At 39.2% G+C, this 14,648-nt stretch overlaps 1 protein-coding gene across 1 annotated transcript in view; it reads right to left on the bottom strand.

Moving 5' to 3' along the window:
- Positions 1–14,405, bottom strand: part of LOC127654641 (uncharacterized) — a 41,560-nt gene extending 27,155 nt beyond the window's left edge. The window contains exon 1 of the mRNA XM_052141870.1: positions 14,264–14,405. The gene's annotated coding sequence lies outside the window, so the exon portion shown is untranslated. The remainder of the gene's footprint in view (positions 1–14,263) is intronic.
- Positions 14,406–14,648: the final 243 nt, after the last annotated feature.

The raw sequence follows: 14,648 nt of genomic DNA, 5'->3' as shown, positions 1-14,648 counted from the left end.
GTCTTCCGGATCAGGAGGGTGTTTTAAACCTAAAATTTGATGTGGTATTTGACTACCGCTGTATGTGTTTTTTGTGTTCAATCACAAAAATGTTGCACCCCGTTTACAACTATATTTAGCGCTAACATTGCGTTCAGATCATCCGAAACGCGTCTCATTACAGCTGTAAACAGGGTCTTAAAATGACTGCAGCCAGAGCTAGGGAATGCTGTAGAACGATTTCCGGCAGAACCCACATTAGTTTCCCCAGTGAGTCCCCCAGGAAAAAGGTGGTACACTACACTGGAAGCTCTATGAAATAATGTTCAAAATGGTTGTACACTAGTTATTCTGGAGAATAAGGGTCGATAAATAGGTTAATGTCCTCATATCTTTCTATTATATCCAAATCCAAAAAACTCCAATTCATCATTCAAAACTGACAAAGAATCTCTTTGAAACACATAGTTCTTGAAAGAGCGAGACCTGTATAACTAGATGCAGAACTTCTACTACTGAAATGAAGAGCATGGCTCTGTCAGCAGAGCACCATACTCATTCTGACTAAAGCGGTGAGATGGAGCTGGGTTGCAGTTCTTTAAAGAGGAGGCAGCTTCAAAAACATGTTATTGAGATGAAGACTCAATTACAAGGTGTATTTGAGGAACAATGATATCGTTTAATGAGGATTCAAGCCTGCCATGGGTTCATTGCCTTCAACAGTGCACTGAACAAAGCTTACCGTCTGCTATATCTGCAACATCTCAGTCAAATGGGAACATTAGCTTGTTATTCAGGCCTACATATTAATCACATGTATCTATGTATGTAGTGTCCAAGGTGAACAGAGGTTGTAACATGCATCAAGCATATAAAAAAACAAAACATGTATTCATATTAAAATATTCACAGGGTATACTGTATATTGAAATATTATTTTTTAAAGTCTGGCCATAAATTCCTTCATAAGATCTGGTGAAAATCAAACATGACTTTAACAAATATTTTTTGATAAACTTTAATATGAAAAAAAAAAACATAATATAATTTTAACACTTTAAGGCTATTGTTTACAAATGATACAACTTGAGGAGAAACATTTAGATCTGCTAAAGCCCTCTCACATTATCAACCCACATATGAAAACAATGGTCATAAAGAAATGTCATGTTTACTTAAGAATGCGTTTACATTTAATTTTCTTTTTGAAAAAGAGATAAAATATCTATTCTTCCATTTTCTCTAAATTGTCCTGCGGATATTGTGAATTTAAACAGTGCATGAGCCATATTTTTGTGCTGATAATCATTGGCAAAAGAACAACAAACTGAGTTGATGCTGTTCATGATTGAGAAGGCTGACTCGCAGAATAAAAACAAATATAATCAGGATATTTTGCAGGTTCAAAATCGATTTCTCTTTAATAACAGCTGCGCTTGAATGCTCAAGTTTGTTAATGTGTCACAGGTGATTGAGTCATAAGTGTCCCAATGTTCAGTGGATTAGTTCCCTTACTAGTGCCTGAATTAGTGTTCACAATATAATGGATTCGTGAATCAGTATATCGTACTGATTGGTGAATCAGTATATTGTGAACATGAATTCGGGCACTGATAAGGGAACTAATCCACTGAACATTGGGACACTTATGACTCAATCACCTGCGACAATTTAAATGCCATAAAAAAGTGGCATTGTAAAGGGATTAAATGGAAAGGAGGAGGCGAGAACTGGCTTGACAATATAAATAATAGTTTAATGTAAAACTGAAACCAAAGACACAAACACACATGATGGTCAGCTGACTGTAAACAATCTCTCTCTCCTTCCCGGGTCTTCGGCACCAGTGTAAAGGAGTTCAATGGAAAGGAGGCGGCGAGAACCGGCTTAACAATATAAATAATAGTTTAATGAAAAACTTAAACAAAATGACACCAACACATGACGATCAGCTGACCGTAAATGATCTCTCTCTCGTCGCACCACCATCCGCAGTCAGCCTTTATCCCTCTCTGAGGATTAATTAGCCTGATAAGGGACAGGGTGTGTATAATCACGACCGGCTCCGCCCTCCACCCGGTCACAGGCTTAAATAAACAAATAAAAATACAATGGAGTGTATTTTAAACCTTCTTTTAACAACTCAAATATTTAAAAGACTGTTTCATTTTCATGGTAATTATGAATGAAAGACATTATAAACAACATCTTTTAAAGGTGCATTGTGGGATTTTTTTAGGAAGCGAATGTTTCAGTGCACTGGAACGATTTTACGAATGAGACAGCCCTAAAAATGGCCGACTCACTGATCAGTGCCCTGACTACTGAAAACTAGGGAACTGACTGTGCCCCCTGAGTTTTGCACAGAAAGCACTCTGGGATTTCAGATGGTGAGGCAATTTTATCAAAAATCAGTCGGAGGGACAGACAAAGATGATTGGTGGGCCGGATTGCGCCCATGGGCCAGAGTTGACAAGCCCTGCTATAGGTGTCTTTACTGTAGCTCAAGAAAGTTTTTAAATATTTTGTTTCTGCAGTGTTAAATGCGCTGATGAATAATGTATTAGGTAGATTAGGTGAGAGAATCTTTCTTAGTTCACAGGTTTTTTCCATAAACATATCCTACTGTTCTTAGGTAAGCAGTATGGTAGGCCTTTCAAACAAAAGGTTTGAAGCCCTAACAATATGTACAAAGCAATGCTGAAGTTTTTCTTCATCACTAATTGGTGTACACCATTTGCAGATGTAACGATCTCGCAGGGAATCATTATACATCTGGCCTAGTTTAGAGATTGTCTCAAATAACTAGCAGAGACACTGGCGTGACATTCTAGCTAGCCTCAATAGATTGTACTAAGGCAATTTACAGAGCTTGCATTTCCAAGAAACACACACATCAATATGGCAATGGATCAATGTCCGCCGGTCCTCTTGTTGGTGGATGTTTAATTAATGACCACATTGCCACAAGCAATATCATTATTGCATGATTTCACAAGAAAATTGGAGCATTAATTCAAGTAAGCTTGTAAATTTGGTTCATCTGTAAATTTGCACATACTAAAATAGACTTCCAATGTGAAAAGACAGCTTAAACCAGTATAAGTTCATTGGCTGGTCTTAGCTAGATTAGCCTGGTTTTTCTAGTCTCCCAGTGTGGTTAAGCTGATGTTTAATAAAGGTCGACCGATATATTGACAGTGAATTTAGTGATACCGATATCTAAGGTGGTGGAAACTAACGATTAATCGGTAGATAGTTTTTAAAATCGATTTATAAAATGTTAAAATATTTTCTTGGTCTTTCCCTATTATGATGGACGCAGACAAAGAGACAAGAGTCTTGCCGGGGATCGTTTCAATAGAGTTATTCATTTGCCGAAATAACAAAACATGCACTGAAGTGACAACAAAAATATGGACGAATATTGTCAATGAAAGACAATATATACAGCAAATCCCCACGAGGTGTTTGGGATTGTTTTTAATTCACCTCAAGAGGCTGCTGTAATGTTGCAGAACCAATCAGCCACACAGGAACACGGAGGAATAATAATACTATTTTATAGATCCAAAAAGCAACTATCTGCATAGTTTAATCTGTAAAATTGATATATCAGTCTACCTAAGCTGGTTTAGCGGTTTAGCTAGCTGATCACACAGTCTGTCCAGTTGTGTCTAAAACCCCTTTAAAACCATCCAACTAGACCAGCCTAACTACCTTGGTTGCCAGTTAAGACCTGCAAACCACCTTTTTTTTACTATGGTTTAAAGCCAAAGAGTACATGTCTTTCACACATATACCCTCACTTTATTATGACAGACCATGGCTTACATGATGCACAGAGATATATTGAAGAAATGAAAATCTTTCCCATGAAATTAATATGCATTTCAGCCTTGAAAAGCTGAGGGAAATAAAGCAAGATGATAATTGCCTTTTAGACTGATGAATCAATGAGCAGCAGATCCACACAAGGCTATTTTTCCTCTTTCTAAATTAGAGAAAACTTGATACGAATGCTTTCAAAGATTAAGCAGTTACGGACATAATGTCAACAGAGAGATTGGGGGGTGGGGTGCTGTCACAATATCAATAAATGATACATAACCCATTTTTTAGAGGTGTCCCAATCGATCGGCCACCAATCAAAATCCGTGATAGGTCCGATCTTTTTTGCAGCATGCAGGCAATCACACATACACTGCTCTTCTAAAGAATGAGTGCTTTCTCAGCCCTTGAAGCACGACAGAATGGACTATGGAGTGGGAGTTGTTGGCAATTCTAAGCATTCACGAATTTAAACTTTCAGATATGATGTAATTGAGATGAATATGCCGGTTTGTTTTTAAAAATGTGTAAGAATTACATGTGTATGAATATAAATTTTCCCATTTTCTAGAGTCATTATGGTAGTTCTTTGGACTCGTTGCACAGTTTTTGGTTGATGCATTGATGCATTTTTTTTAAAGAGCCATACCACAAACGAATAGTTTACTATTTTCAAAAACAGTTTTTCAAACATAAGTTTTTCAATAAAATTAAATGTTTATATTGCCCATAGACTACTCAAAAACAAACAAATATGCAAATATTAATAGGTAACGTTGCAATATGGAATTGAGTACACGTGTTTGCGCGGGTCTCCATACAATTACTTAATTTTACTTCATGAAAACTTCCCTTTTGGGCTGGGCGATATGTAAAAAGCATTTTAATGATAATCGCATTTAAAATATAGTAGGCTGTCAAAACAGTGTCATTGACTTCAAGCTTTGCAATCGCAACCACACTTTCTGTTGGAAAAGTATCTAGAAAGTTTTAAAAGTTCATGTGTTGGTGATTGGTGAGACACCTGGCGAGCCACCTGATTTTTAACAAAGAGCCACTTGTGGTTGGTGAGCCATAGGTTCCCAACCCCTGATATAGAGGCTGCTAACAGGTTTAAAAACAAATTAGACAACAAATAAACATGCAAATACATGATACATGACGTGAGTTGTGACAATCAGAAATTGTGTTGAGTTGAGTGATAGAGACAGTTTGAGCAATCATGAGCACTTTTAGCTTTACTCACTTTAACATGAGTGCTCTCGGTGTCAATCAAAGACGTGCACTCTTCAGGTGCTCTCAATATCTCATCATCAGTCACTCATCCCAGTTTAAATCAGATTAATGTTGGTCACAGTACCACTAATAATAAATATAACTGTTTAACCTTCAATAACGACACCGCGTCTTCATGCATTTGCTTAATAACTCAAAAACAGTAAACAGTCCATAGATATTAATGATTTCTCACTGGAGCAGTTTTAGAGCTTGTTATGAATATATTTGTCATATATTTGAATGCATTTCTGTGTGATGCTTTCATGGTTTTTACTGGTTGGCAGTATGTCACAATGGCATTTTGATATTGACAACAGAACTATTGATAACCGTTTTATTGTTGTTGAACTTGAGCCTGTTCAAGTGTAACTATTTACGCCACTTTTAAGTGGAATCGCGAAATTCTGAATACGTTTTTCTAGAATACATGTTTTGTTGTGACTATTCAAGTCAAGCTGTTTACACCATTTGCAAGTGTATGTAAGATTTCTATTCATCCATACAGAACTCAGTGGATTTGTGATTTATTTTTGTACCTGAATATTAAAGTTAAAATAAGCTATTACACCATTCTAAGTAGACGTTGATTTTATATGTGAGTTTTTAAAAAACTTTAAATGCATTAAGCTGAAGACATCTTTTAGTTACTTTTAGTAAACAAACAAAAAAAAACAGTCTGCAGCTCTATTATCTAGGCAAATACAAGTATCGGATCGGGACTCGGTATCGGCAGATATTTATTATTTAAATATCGGATCGGGTGCCAAAAAAGCTGATCAGGACATCCCTAATTATTTTTTTGTACATCTAAATACAATTTTAATCCAATTAAATAAACCTACACTTACAAAAAGTACCATGGTACTATTATGTATTTTTAGACATGGCGTGGTAATATCAAGGTATATTTGGTATAAAAGGTACCTTTTATGAAGTACCATGGTTTTTGAACCTGTAAATAACATGGTGCATCAATATGGTAATAATTTAGAACCATGGTTTATACCAAGGTATCGTGGTTTTACGGTCTGATATCATCACTGTACAGTGCTTTTTGAAAAGGGTTCCTTGACTAGTAAACTATGAAGTGGATAATAATGATAAAACACATTTTTGGACCATCTATTAATCATTTTTGTGGTGCTTCATGGACAGGATAGTGCAGAGGATATCACTTGCCCGAGTGTTGCTCTGGTGGATGCAAGTGAAACTAGGCTTTAATCGTAACGCACAGACGTATGTTTCAGATAAGAAGCATATTAAGCGTCGAACACGAGATGAGTAGCATTAAATTTGATTCAGTGGCACAAAAACGGCACAGTTTAATAAAAATTATTGTGCTCCCTTTCTCTTTTGCGATCAGTTTTATTGACGATTTTATTTTGCGGTAATGACTGCCTGGCTGTACATTATTATCCTCACTTAATTGTGAAATACTAATAGCATAATTCTAATTGGGCGGCTGTGGCTCAGGTAGAGTGGGTCGGCCACTAATCGCAGGGTTGGTGGTTCGAATCCCGGCCCACAAAACTATACATGCCGAAGTGTCCTTGGGCAAGACACTGAACCCCAAGTTGCTCCCAATGGCAGGCTAGCACCTTACATAGCAGCTCTACCGCCATTTGTGTATGAATGAGTGTATGAATGGGTGAATGAGTCACAGTGTAAAGCGCTTTGAATACCGTTAAAGGTGCTATATAAGTGCAGACCATTTAATAGCATAACTCAATCCCTCGAATACTGAATTACTCATTGGAGAGCTGTTATACTTAAAGGTGAGTAAATAAATACAGCAGACTCCATGGTTTTATATGTCATCTATAGGCAGTCCAGGGCTTTCTCTTGATTAGTCCTCAGTGTGTCCCTGTTTTTGCTTTCATTAGGTGGATTATGACACCAGCAGCTCTACCTCTGGCAACAGTAACAATAACAACAATCTACAGGCCTGCAGTAGATTTGAGAGACTTCACACTTATCAATCTCCAGAGAGGAGAAAGTACTATGGATCCAGTGTGAAATGTGACAAGGATAATGCAGAGAAAACTGTGCCAAGGTCAGAGAGGGATATGATAGGACAGTGATTGATAGGTGAGAGCCGGAAGCCTGATAAGAGAGTTAGGTGTGGAGATGAGGAGATGTGAGTGATGAGAGGTAGAGTGAAGAGGCACGAGAGCAAACATGAGAGAGAGAAGAGAAAATCTCAGGAGCTACACTGATAAACAACAGCAACTGTAATTCAGATGTATAGACCATTTCAAGAGCTATTTGTCGGTGTAAGGATATTTGTCAAACTCATTCAAAACAGCAGCGGGATCCACTTTATTTATTATAACTTTAACACGATTGACGGTAATACAATTGTAATAGCATGTCATTATTACAATTTGGACCATGTTGTTCAGTGGCTGGATGCTCCCTTGATGCCTCGAACAATTGGAAATTAATGTGTTTAGATTTCTGAAAAAGCAAACCACTAATGGATGCTTGAACTGCTGCAGTGAAGCGAGACAGCGCAATGTATACGAGTAGCACTAACAACTGTAGCACGCTTCTTATATCTGGCAGGTGAACGACATTTTTGCCAACTAATAGTAAGTTTGATAGGCAGAGTTTAGCTGGCTAATAATGTCAGAATATTTCTTTATGGGCTCTAAAAGTGACTATAGGCTGTTCAATTATGATGAATGAAGCTGTGCAAACCATTTACATTTACAGTCATTTAGCAGATGCTTTTATACAAAGTGACTTACAAATGAGGAACCTAACAAGCAATTTGTCATACCAAAGTCAACAATATCAGCAGAATTGACCTGCCAAGTTCTTAGAGTATCTGTAGTAGTATAGAAGCTACCGCATAAGAAAGAAACACACAAGGAACATTATTTTAATATATAATTAAAAAGAAACCCCTTAACTTGTCTGCAAGTCACACGCTTGCAGCATTAATGGCTTAATTGATTATAACAGGAGTGATCCAATATTCCTGGCCTTTCTGCTGAGGAAATAATTGTGAGCGTCTAAACTACGATACAATTTCATCATCTCTCTTGCGTAGATGCTCAGTATCAACAGCATGTCTGGATAAGTCACTTCATGTAAACGTTTGATGTTCTTTTGAGAAAATTTGTTGACTCAGTCTTATTTAAAAGATCTGGTAATGATAACTCATAATTTATTTTCTGTTTTTGCACATATCTTGTTTGATCTGTGTGGAGCGGAAGGGGCGGGACCGGGCTGGAATGTCGCACACCGGTCCCCAATCGGCCTGATGGGGCGTGCGAGGGATAAAGGCGGTTGGTGACGATGGTTCGAGAGAGAGAGAACTACAGGCATGTCCGTCATGTGTGTGTTTATGTTTGTGTGTTTTGGTTGAGTTTAATATTTAAATAATATTTATATTGACAAGCCGGTTCTCGCCTTCTCCTTGCCCATCTTATTCCCCTTACATTGGTGCCGAAACCCGGGAGGGAGGAGGGATGCCCGTCGCAGAGTCCTCGACACTGCCGTCCACCCGGGGAGTGCCGCTGCCATCTGCCGGGTGACGGAGTAGCCCGACCGCCCGGATGCGGGGAACGGCCGCCGTCTGCGGGGCAAGTGGGGACTGGATTCCCCGACCTCCTGGAGCGATGGAGCCGCTGCCAGGGGCGGAGGAGTGCCCTGCCGTCCCCCAGAAACGTGGAGGGGTTGAGGGAAGACCGCCATCCGCGAGGGGAGGAGGGAAGTAACTCTCCGATCACCTGGAATGGTAGGGCCGCTGCCAGGGGCACAGGAATGTCCCCAGGTGCCGCCAGAAAAGCGGAGGGGCGTTCTGTCCGCTGGGGGTCGGAGGTTTGACTCCGGTTTGCCCAGAGAGGAGTGGCTGTCGTCCGCCGGAGAGTGTGGCGGAGTGTTCGAGGACCACGCGATGGTACATGTGAGCTTCTTCTCTCTCTCCTCTCTCTCTCTCTCTTTGTCGTACCGTGTTGGTCTTTATCCCTCGCGCACCCCATCAGGCCGATTGGGGACCGGGCGTGCGACATTCCAGTCCGGCCCCGCCCCCCTCCGCTCCACAATATGTTTTAGCTAGACTCTAAAAGTATACAGTAGTTTTATTTTGACAGATCTGGGTTATAAAAAGAGCAAACTGCAAATGCTTCAGGACAAGACATGCGCAGTAGCGTTCCAATTCCTTTGTTATTGTTTACGTCCTTGAAATGGTCTATTACAGTTAGAAGATGTTTTACTGTAAGAAGCAGGTGGCCTTCAGACTCGCTCAGATAAAGCAAGATCGAGATGGCCTAAACAGACAACGTGATTCTATCATGGAATCACTATCAATCATTTTTTCTCCATTACAGTCTGTATTGGACTTCACAAACCTGGAGTAATGCTCTTATCAGGCCAGACAATCTTATGAGAGAAATCTACTGGTGTCTTGTGAGGAACGCACACCTGGAGAAAACTGTTCCTGTGTTTAAAGAAAGGCAATGTGAGAATATCTCAACTACAACACCTCACATTACACAAAGCCTATATGTTAATCTATAGTGCATAATGGGCTAATTGCATGACATAGATTATATAGTTGGACAGTCTCATGCATTTCTATCGGTAGAGTAGGGCTTTCAGATTTCAACAACTCCACATGAGCCCTAATAACGGTCCATTGGGAGAACATCATAAGACCAACACAACCCTATCCTAAGGGGCCCTCCCACACATACACACACACACATCAGCTCATTTGTTGTTCTTTGTGAATGAAGATGGGATCAAAGCAGCGGATCTCTGTGTGAAGGTGCCCCGGTCTCCATCGGAAACCAGTTGGTCGGTAATGGGCTTTCATCGGGGGGTGATGAGGTGAGAGCAAGAGAGGACAGGTGGTGGAGAAAGGGGGATTAGGAATTAGGAGAGGGAGGGGGACCATAATTGATCAGCTGTCATCTCTGTTTACTGTAGGCTGGCACACCTTTCACAGGAAACTGTATGGTCCAAATGGATAAGATGCTGACTGGGCATGATTATCTCCATATCAAAGTGGCTCCATTTGAATGCTAAAACTATGGCCCACAAATTCAGCAATTGTAATCGGATTGTAAAGGGCTTCTACCTCCGATGGAAGTCGTTCTATAGCATTGACTAGCTCTGGCTGCAGTAATTTTAGACTGTTTACAGCTGGTATTAAGATGATTTTCCGATTTTCCGATTACAAGCTGTCTGAGCTAAATATGGTGGTAAAGAGAGTATGAGATGTTTTGTGATCGAATCACAAAAACCACATACAGAGGTAGTCAAAAACGCATGTGACAACATCGTATTTGAGGCATAAATGGCATTCTGATGCATCCTAGACAGCAGTGAAGCACCACCCACCCCTCACCTGTCAATCGCACCCTGCGCATAAAAAAGCCGATCTGAACATTTGAAAAAGCGGCAACATCTACATGCACGGGGACTTCACAGATCCTATACAGTGTATCTGATATCAACAAGCAGGGGGCATACACACATGATGCTCAGCCACTACTACTCCACACAGCTACTCCTACACTCAGCCACTACTACACAGCTACTCCACTAACAAAGAAATCGACTCAAAATCTGCTTGTATTACATTTCAACTGCATCTGGGAGAAAGTGTGTCCTTTTTCATGCTTTCATTGTCTTTTATGACTTTTTTCTGGTTAATCATGCAGTAACACAATGATATAGTGATTGAGTCGTCATGAAATCAGAGACCCTGTCCTTGTAATCTCAACACATCTAAATGTATGAATGAATAGATGTAGGCCTCTACCACAACTGTGTTTACTTCTTAAGGTAAGTAATGCCCCTATTATTAGTGCAAAGCATCACTACAAGCAGAATAGCATCTCAGAATTCACAAAATGTCAAACACTGAGGCGGATGGGCTACAGCAGCAGAAGATCACGCCAGGCACTTTATTAGGAACATAGTGTTACTAACAAAGTGCTCAGTGACTGAAAAATCAAATAAAACCATAATGTAATCTAGGGCTAGGCGATAAAACGATATCAATATTTATCGTGATAAAAATACTCCATGATATCAACGATAAGCTTTTGAGTAATTTTCGATATTTAGCCTGTGTTCAACATCTAGACATGTGTGTTGCTAAAAACGCTAGCAGTTTGGCTTTATTATCGTACATTTCCACTGGCGCGTAGTGAGCGAGCACTTTCAAATTGGTGCGTCAAGCTCGTGAGGTGGATTGTAAAATTGACAGCAAGCGGTTCCCTATTGTTGGGAGTGGCTTTGTGCAGATTTTTTCCACATCAGTGGAAACGCAGCCTCAGACTGTATGAAGTCGCTATTGCCCTCGTTACGCAGGTCACCGCGTTCCAGACCCCAGATTGATTCCATCTTGACTGCAAGACATCATGACGACGCTTACACCCTCTCATCGTCTCTAGTGAGCAGCGTGACAAAACAACAGTGCCGGTTACATCATATCTGATCTTTCTGCACTGTATTCTTGAATATTTTTCTCTAGCACTGAAACATGCTTCACAGATGCCCTGTCCCAATCCGCACCCGCTTCCTCTTTTCCCCACATCTGAGTAAACATGAGGTGCGTTTTTTCCAGAGCGCCTTTAGACCATAACGTTTTTTTCTTTGTAAATGTAGTTTTGTTAATCAGCATGTTCCAAGCCTTTAATAAATAGATTTATGTTCTAATTTTGTGAAATTATTCAGATTTCATCATCTCTGACAAGGATAAAAGGCAAAACAATTACTAGTTTGTCATTCTCACTTTAATGAAAATAGAAAAATGGTCCATTCAGACTTTTACACTTTCAAAAGTTTCTCTCTGAAGATACCCCTGAACCCCCATACAGTATCGTTCCTCAGTCACATGGGCTTCTATGCCCCCATACTTGGATATCTGAATGTCAAGAAATATGAAAATATCTTATATATATATATATATATATATATATATATATACATACATACATACCTTCATTATGATTAAAAATCAACAGATCATCTTATAACATTCATATCCAACTGCACTCAATTGATAAACTATAAAATATTGTAATATTTTCATAGAAGATCCCTCAGACACCACTGCATTGGCTGTGTCTGGACCCCAATGCAGTTTTGTAAAGACTATTTAGACTGTTAATGATTTTGTTTTCTCTTCTTTTTTTTCTTTTTTTTTGCAATGTGCAAATGTGATTGAATATCATGATAAATATTGATATCGAATGATATGAAAAAGAATATTGTGATAATATTTTTTGCCATATCGCCCAGCCCTAATGTAAACCTTAAGTTTAATTTTGATTTGATTAAAGATTTATATAGGAGATGAAAAATTGGGGTTTTACTGCAGTTGTCTGATGCATTTCATTGTAATTATTCCAAGCATTTATCATGCATGAACAAAGGCAGTTCAATGCCAGTGCCCCAAATACTTTGCAACATAACTGTCTTCTGATAACAAAACCAAACTCTGGCAGTCCACATACCAAACTCCTTTAGTTTCTCCATAAACTTGCTGAGCATTCTGTTGATGGCATTCACCTGACAAATGTGACACTTGCCTCAAACTTTCTAGGCGTTACATAAATATTTCTACTATACATCCACTAGGCACCAAATAAAATTTTACAAATGTCTGCAATCTAAAAACACTTATTAATACTGTACACAAATTATTTACAGTCAGGTGATGAATGAAGAGTATTCCACCTAGCAAGGCAAGTCAACCAATTTACAGGGGTTAATTTTAAATAATAGGCATACTTGTGAAAAGCACTTTAGTTAGGAAGCAAAATCTTTAACACCATCAAATACCCCGACTCTTGCTGCTTCATCCACTCCCACAGTGAAGGCATTAGCCCTGGACGGCTACTATGCAAACCTGCAAGTGTTCATTTGAACTGCACTTCAATTTATTTTCCAATTTCAAGCGTGCTGAGATACTCTCTCCTTCCCTCTCATTCTCTGCTGTCTAACAGGATGAAATATTGAGGGCTTTCTGCTCAGGAGTGAAGTTGCCCGTTATCACCCCACGTGCAACAGACACTCTTGCAATTGTCTGCAGTGAAAGCATCAAGCCGGGTCACTTCTAAGACCCAGTTCTGTGCCCACACAAACATACAATAAATCAATAAAGGATATCATTAGGGCAGACGGCTGAGTCTCCAGCATATCCGTGCCCTGTGTATTGTTAAAAGGGATAGTTCACACAAAAACGAAAATTCTGAACATGACTTTCTCTCTTGCATGGAACACAAAACAATGTTAGGCAGTATGTTGGTCTCAGTCACCATTTAATTTAATTGCATCTTTTTTTTCATACAATGAAAGTGAATGGTGACATCTCGGTTTGTAACAACATGAGGGTGAGCTAATGATGGCAGAATATATATATATATATATATATATACCTGTATATATATATATATATATATATATATATATATATATATTTTTTTTTTTTTTTTTTGTTTTTGGTGAATTATCCCTTTAAGGTGCATAATGGTGGACAAGGTCAGGTTAAAAATTAGAATACTGGCGTTGTAACAGACTGACCCCTCACCTTCCATCGTCGAGAAGACACGTCAGGGGGTTCAATGAGGCATGAAAACTCCTCACAACAGAAGGATCGTGTAACAGTGCAGTGACTATGTATTTCGCTCTTCTATTTCCCTATCTATCTAGAAAACACGAGAGGTCTGTCCTCTGTTACTGGTTTGTCATGAGGAGAAGTATGCAAATCATATTCACACCGTTCCCTTGAGCAGTACTGAAAGGCAACTCAGGGAAACGCAAGCTGAAAATGTCCTCAAGTGGCATTTCGCTCAAAAGGCAAACATGAGTTCAATTCATTATTAGTCAAATTTCTTATTTCCATTCTTATTTGCATTTATGTGATAACATCTTAATTAACTGTAATGACAAAATCAACCTGAATAAATTCTGTTACACCGACAAAAGTCCTTTTTTAAGGGTTAGATCAAGTACAAATAGCACCTTGAGGTAATTGTGGATACATCAAGACAACATCAACATCACAAACTATTTATCCATTCATTCCAACACAACGCAGCATCAGTCAACAAGCACAAAATAGGAGCATTTTCAAAAGAATAAATCAGCCGTATCATTATTATTTTGAAAGTCAAAATAATTCCCAAATGTCCATCTACAGGTTTCATACCTCTCTCAGATGCAGAAACGACAGGTAGTGCACGAGAAGGCAAAACCATGACAGTAGAAACAGCGGTGTGCATGAAGACCTCTATTCCACTCTGATGTGATAGCAGCATGCGAGATCCTTTAGCTCTCTCAGCTATTGTTACAGCCGCCAGCTCCTCACTGAGCATGCTCCAAACACCGATCCACTCACCGTTGTCATGGGAACCACTCAAGCACAGACATTGAAGAGGACCTCCCAGATATACACTCTTTCTTTCCCCCACCTGTCCTCTCACAGCGATTTATTTGTCTGTAACCCTGTAAACCAAAGCAAAGCCACACAGAAGACAAAACATTGATGGAGAACTTGAATGAAAATGAATGACACAAAAATGAAAATTCTGTCA

Source organism: Xyrauchen texanus, chromosome 14 (assembly GCF_025860055.1).
Source record: "Xyrauchen texanus isolate HMW12.3.18 chromosome 14, RBS_HiC_50CHRs, whole genome shotgun sequence".
NCBI classification, from domain to species: domain Eukaryota; kingdom Metazoa; phylum Chordata; class Actinopteri; order Cypriniformes; family Catostomidae; genus Xyrauchen; species Xyrauchen texanus.
Note: the sequence above shows the minus strand (reverse complement) of the source record. Positions and strands in the feature narration are given on the sequence as shown.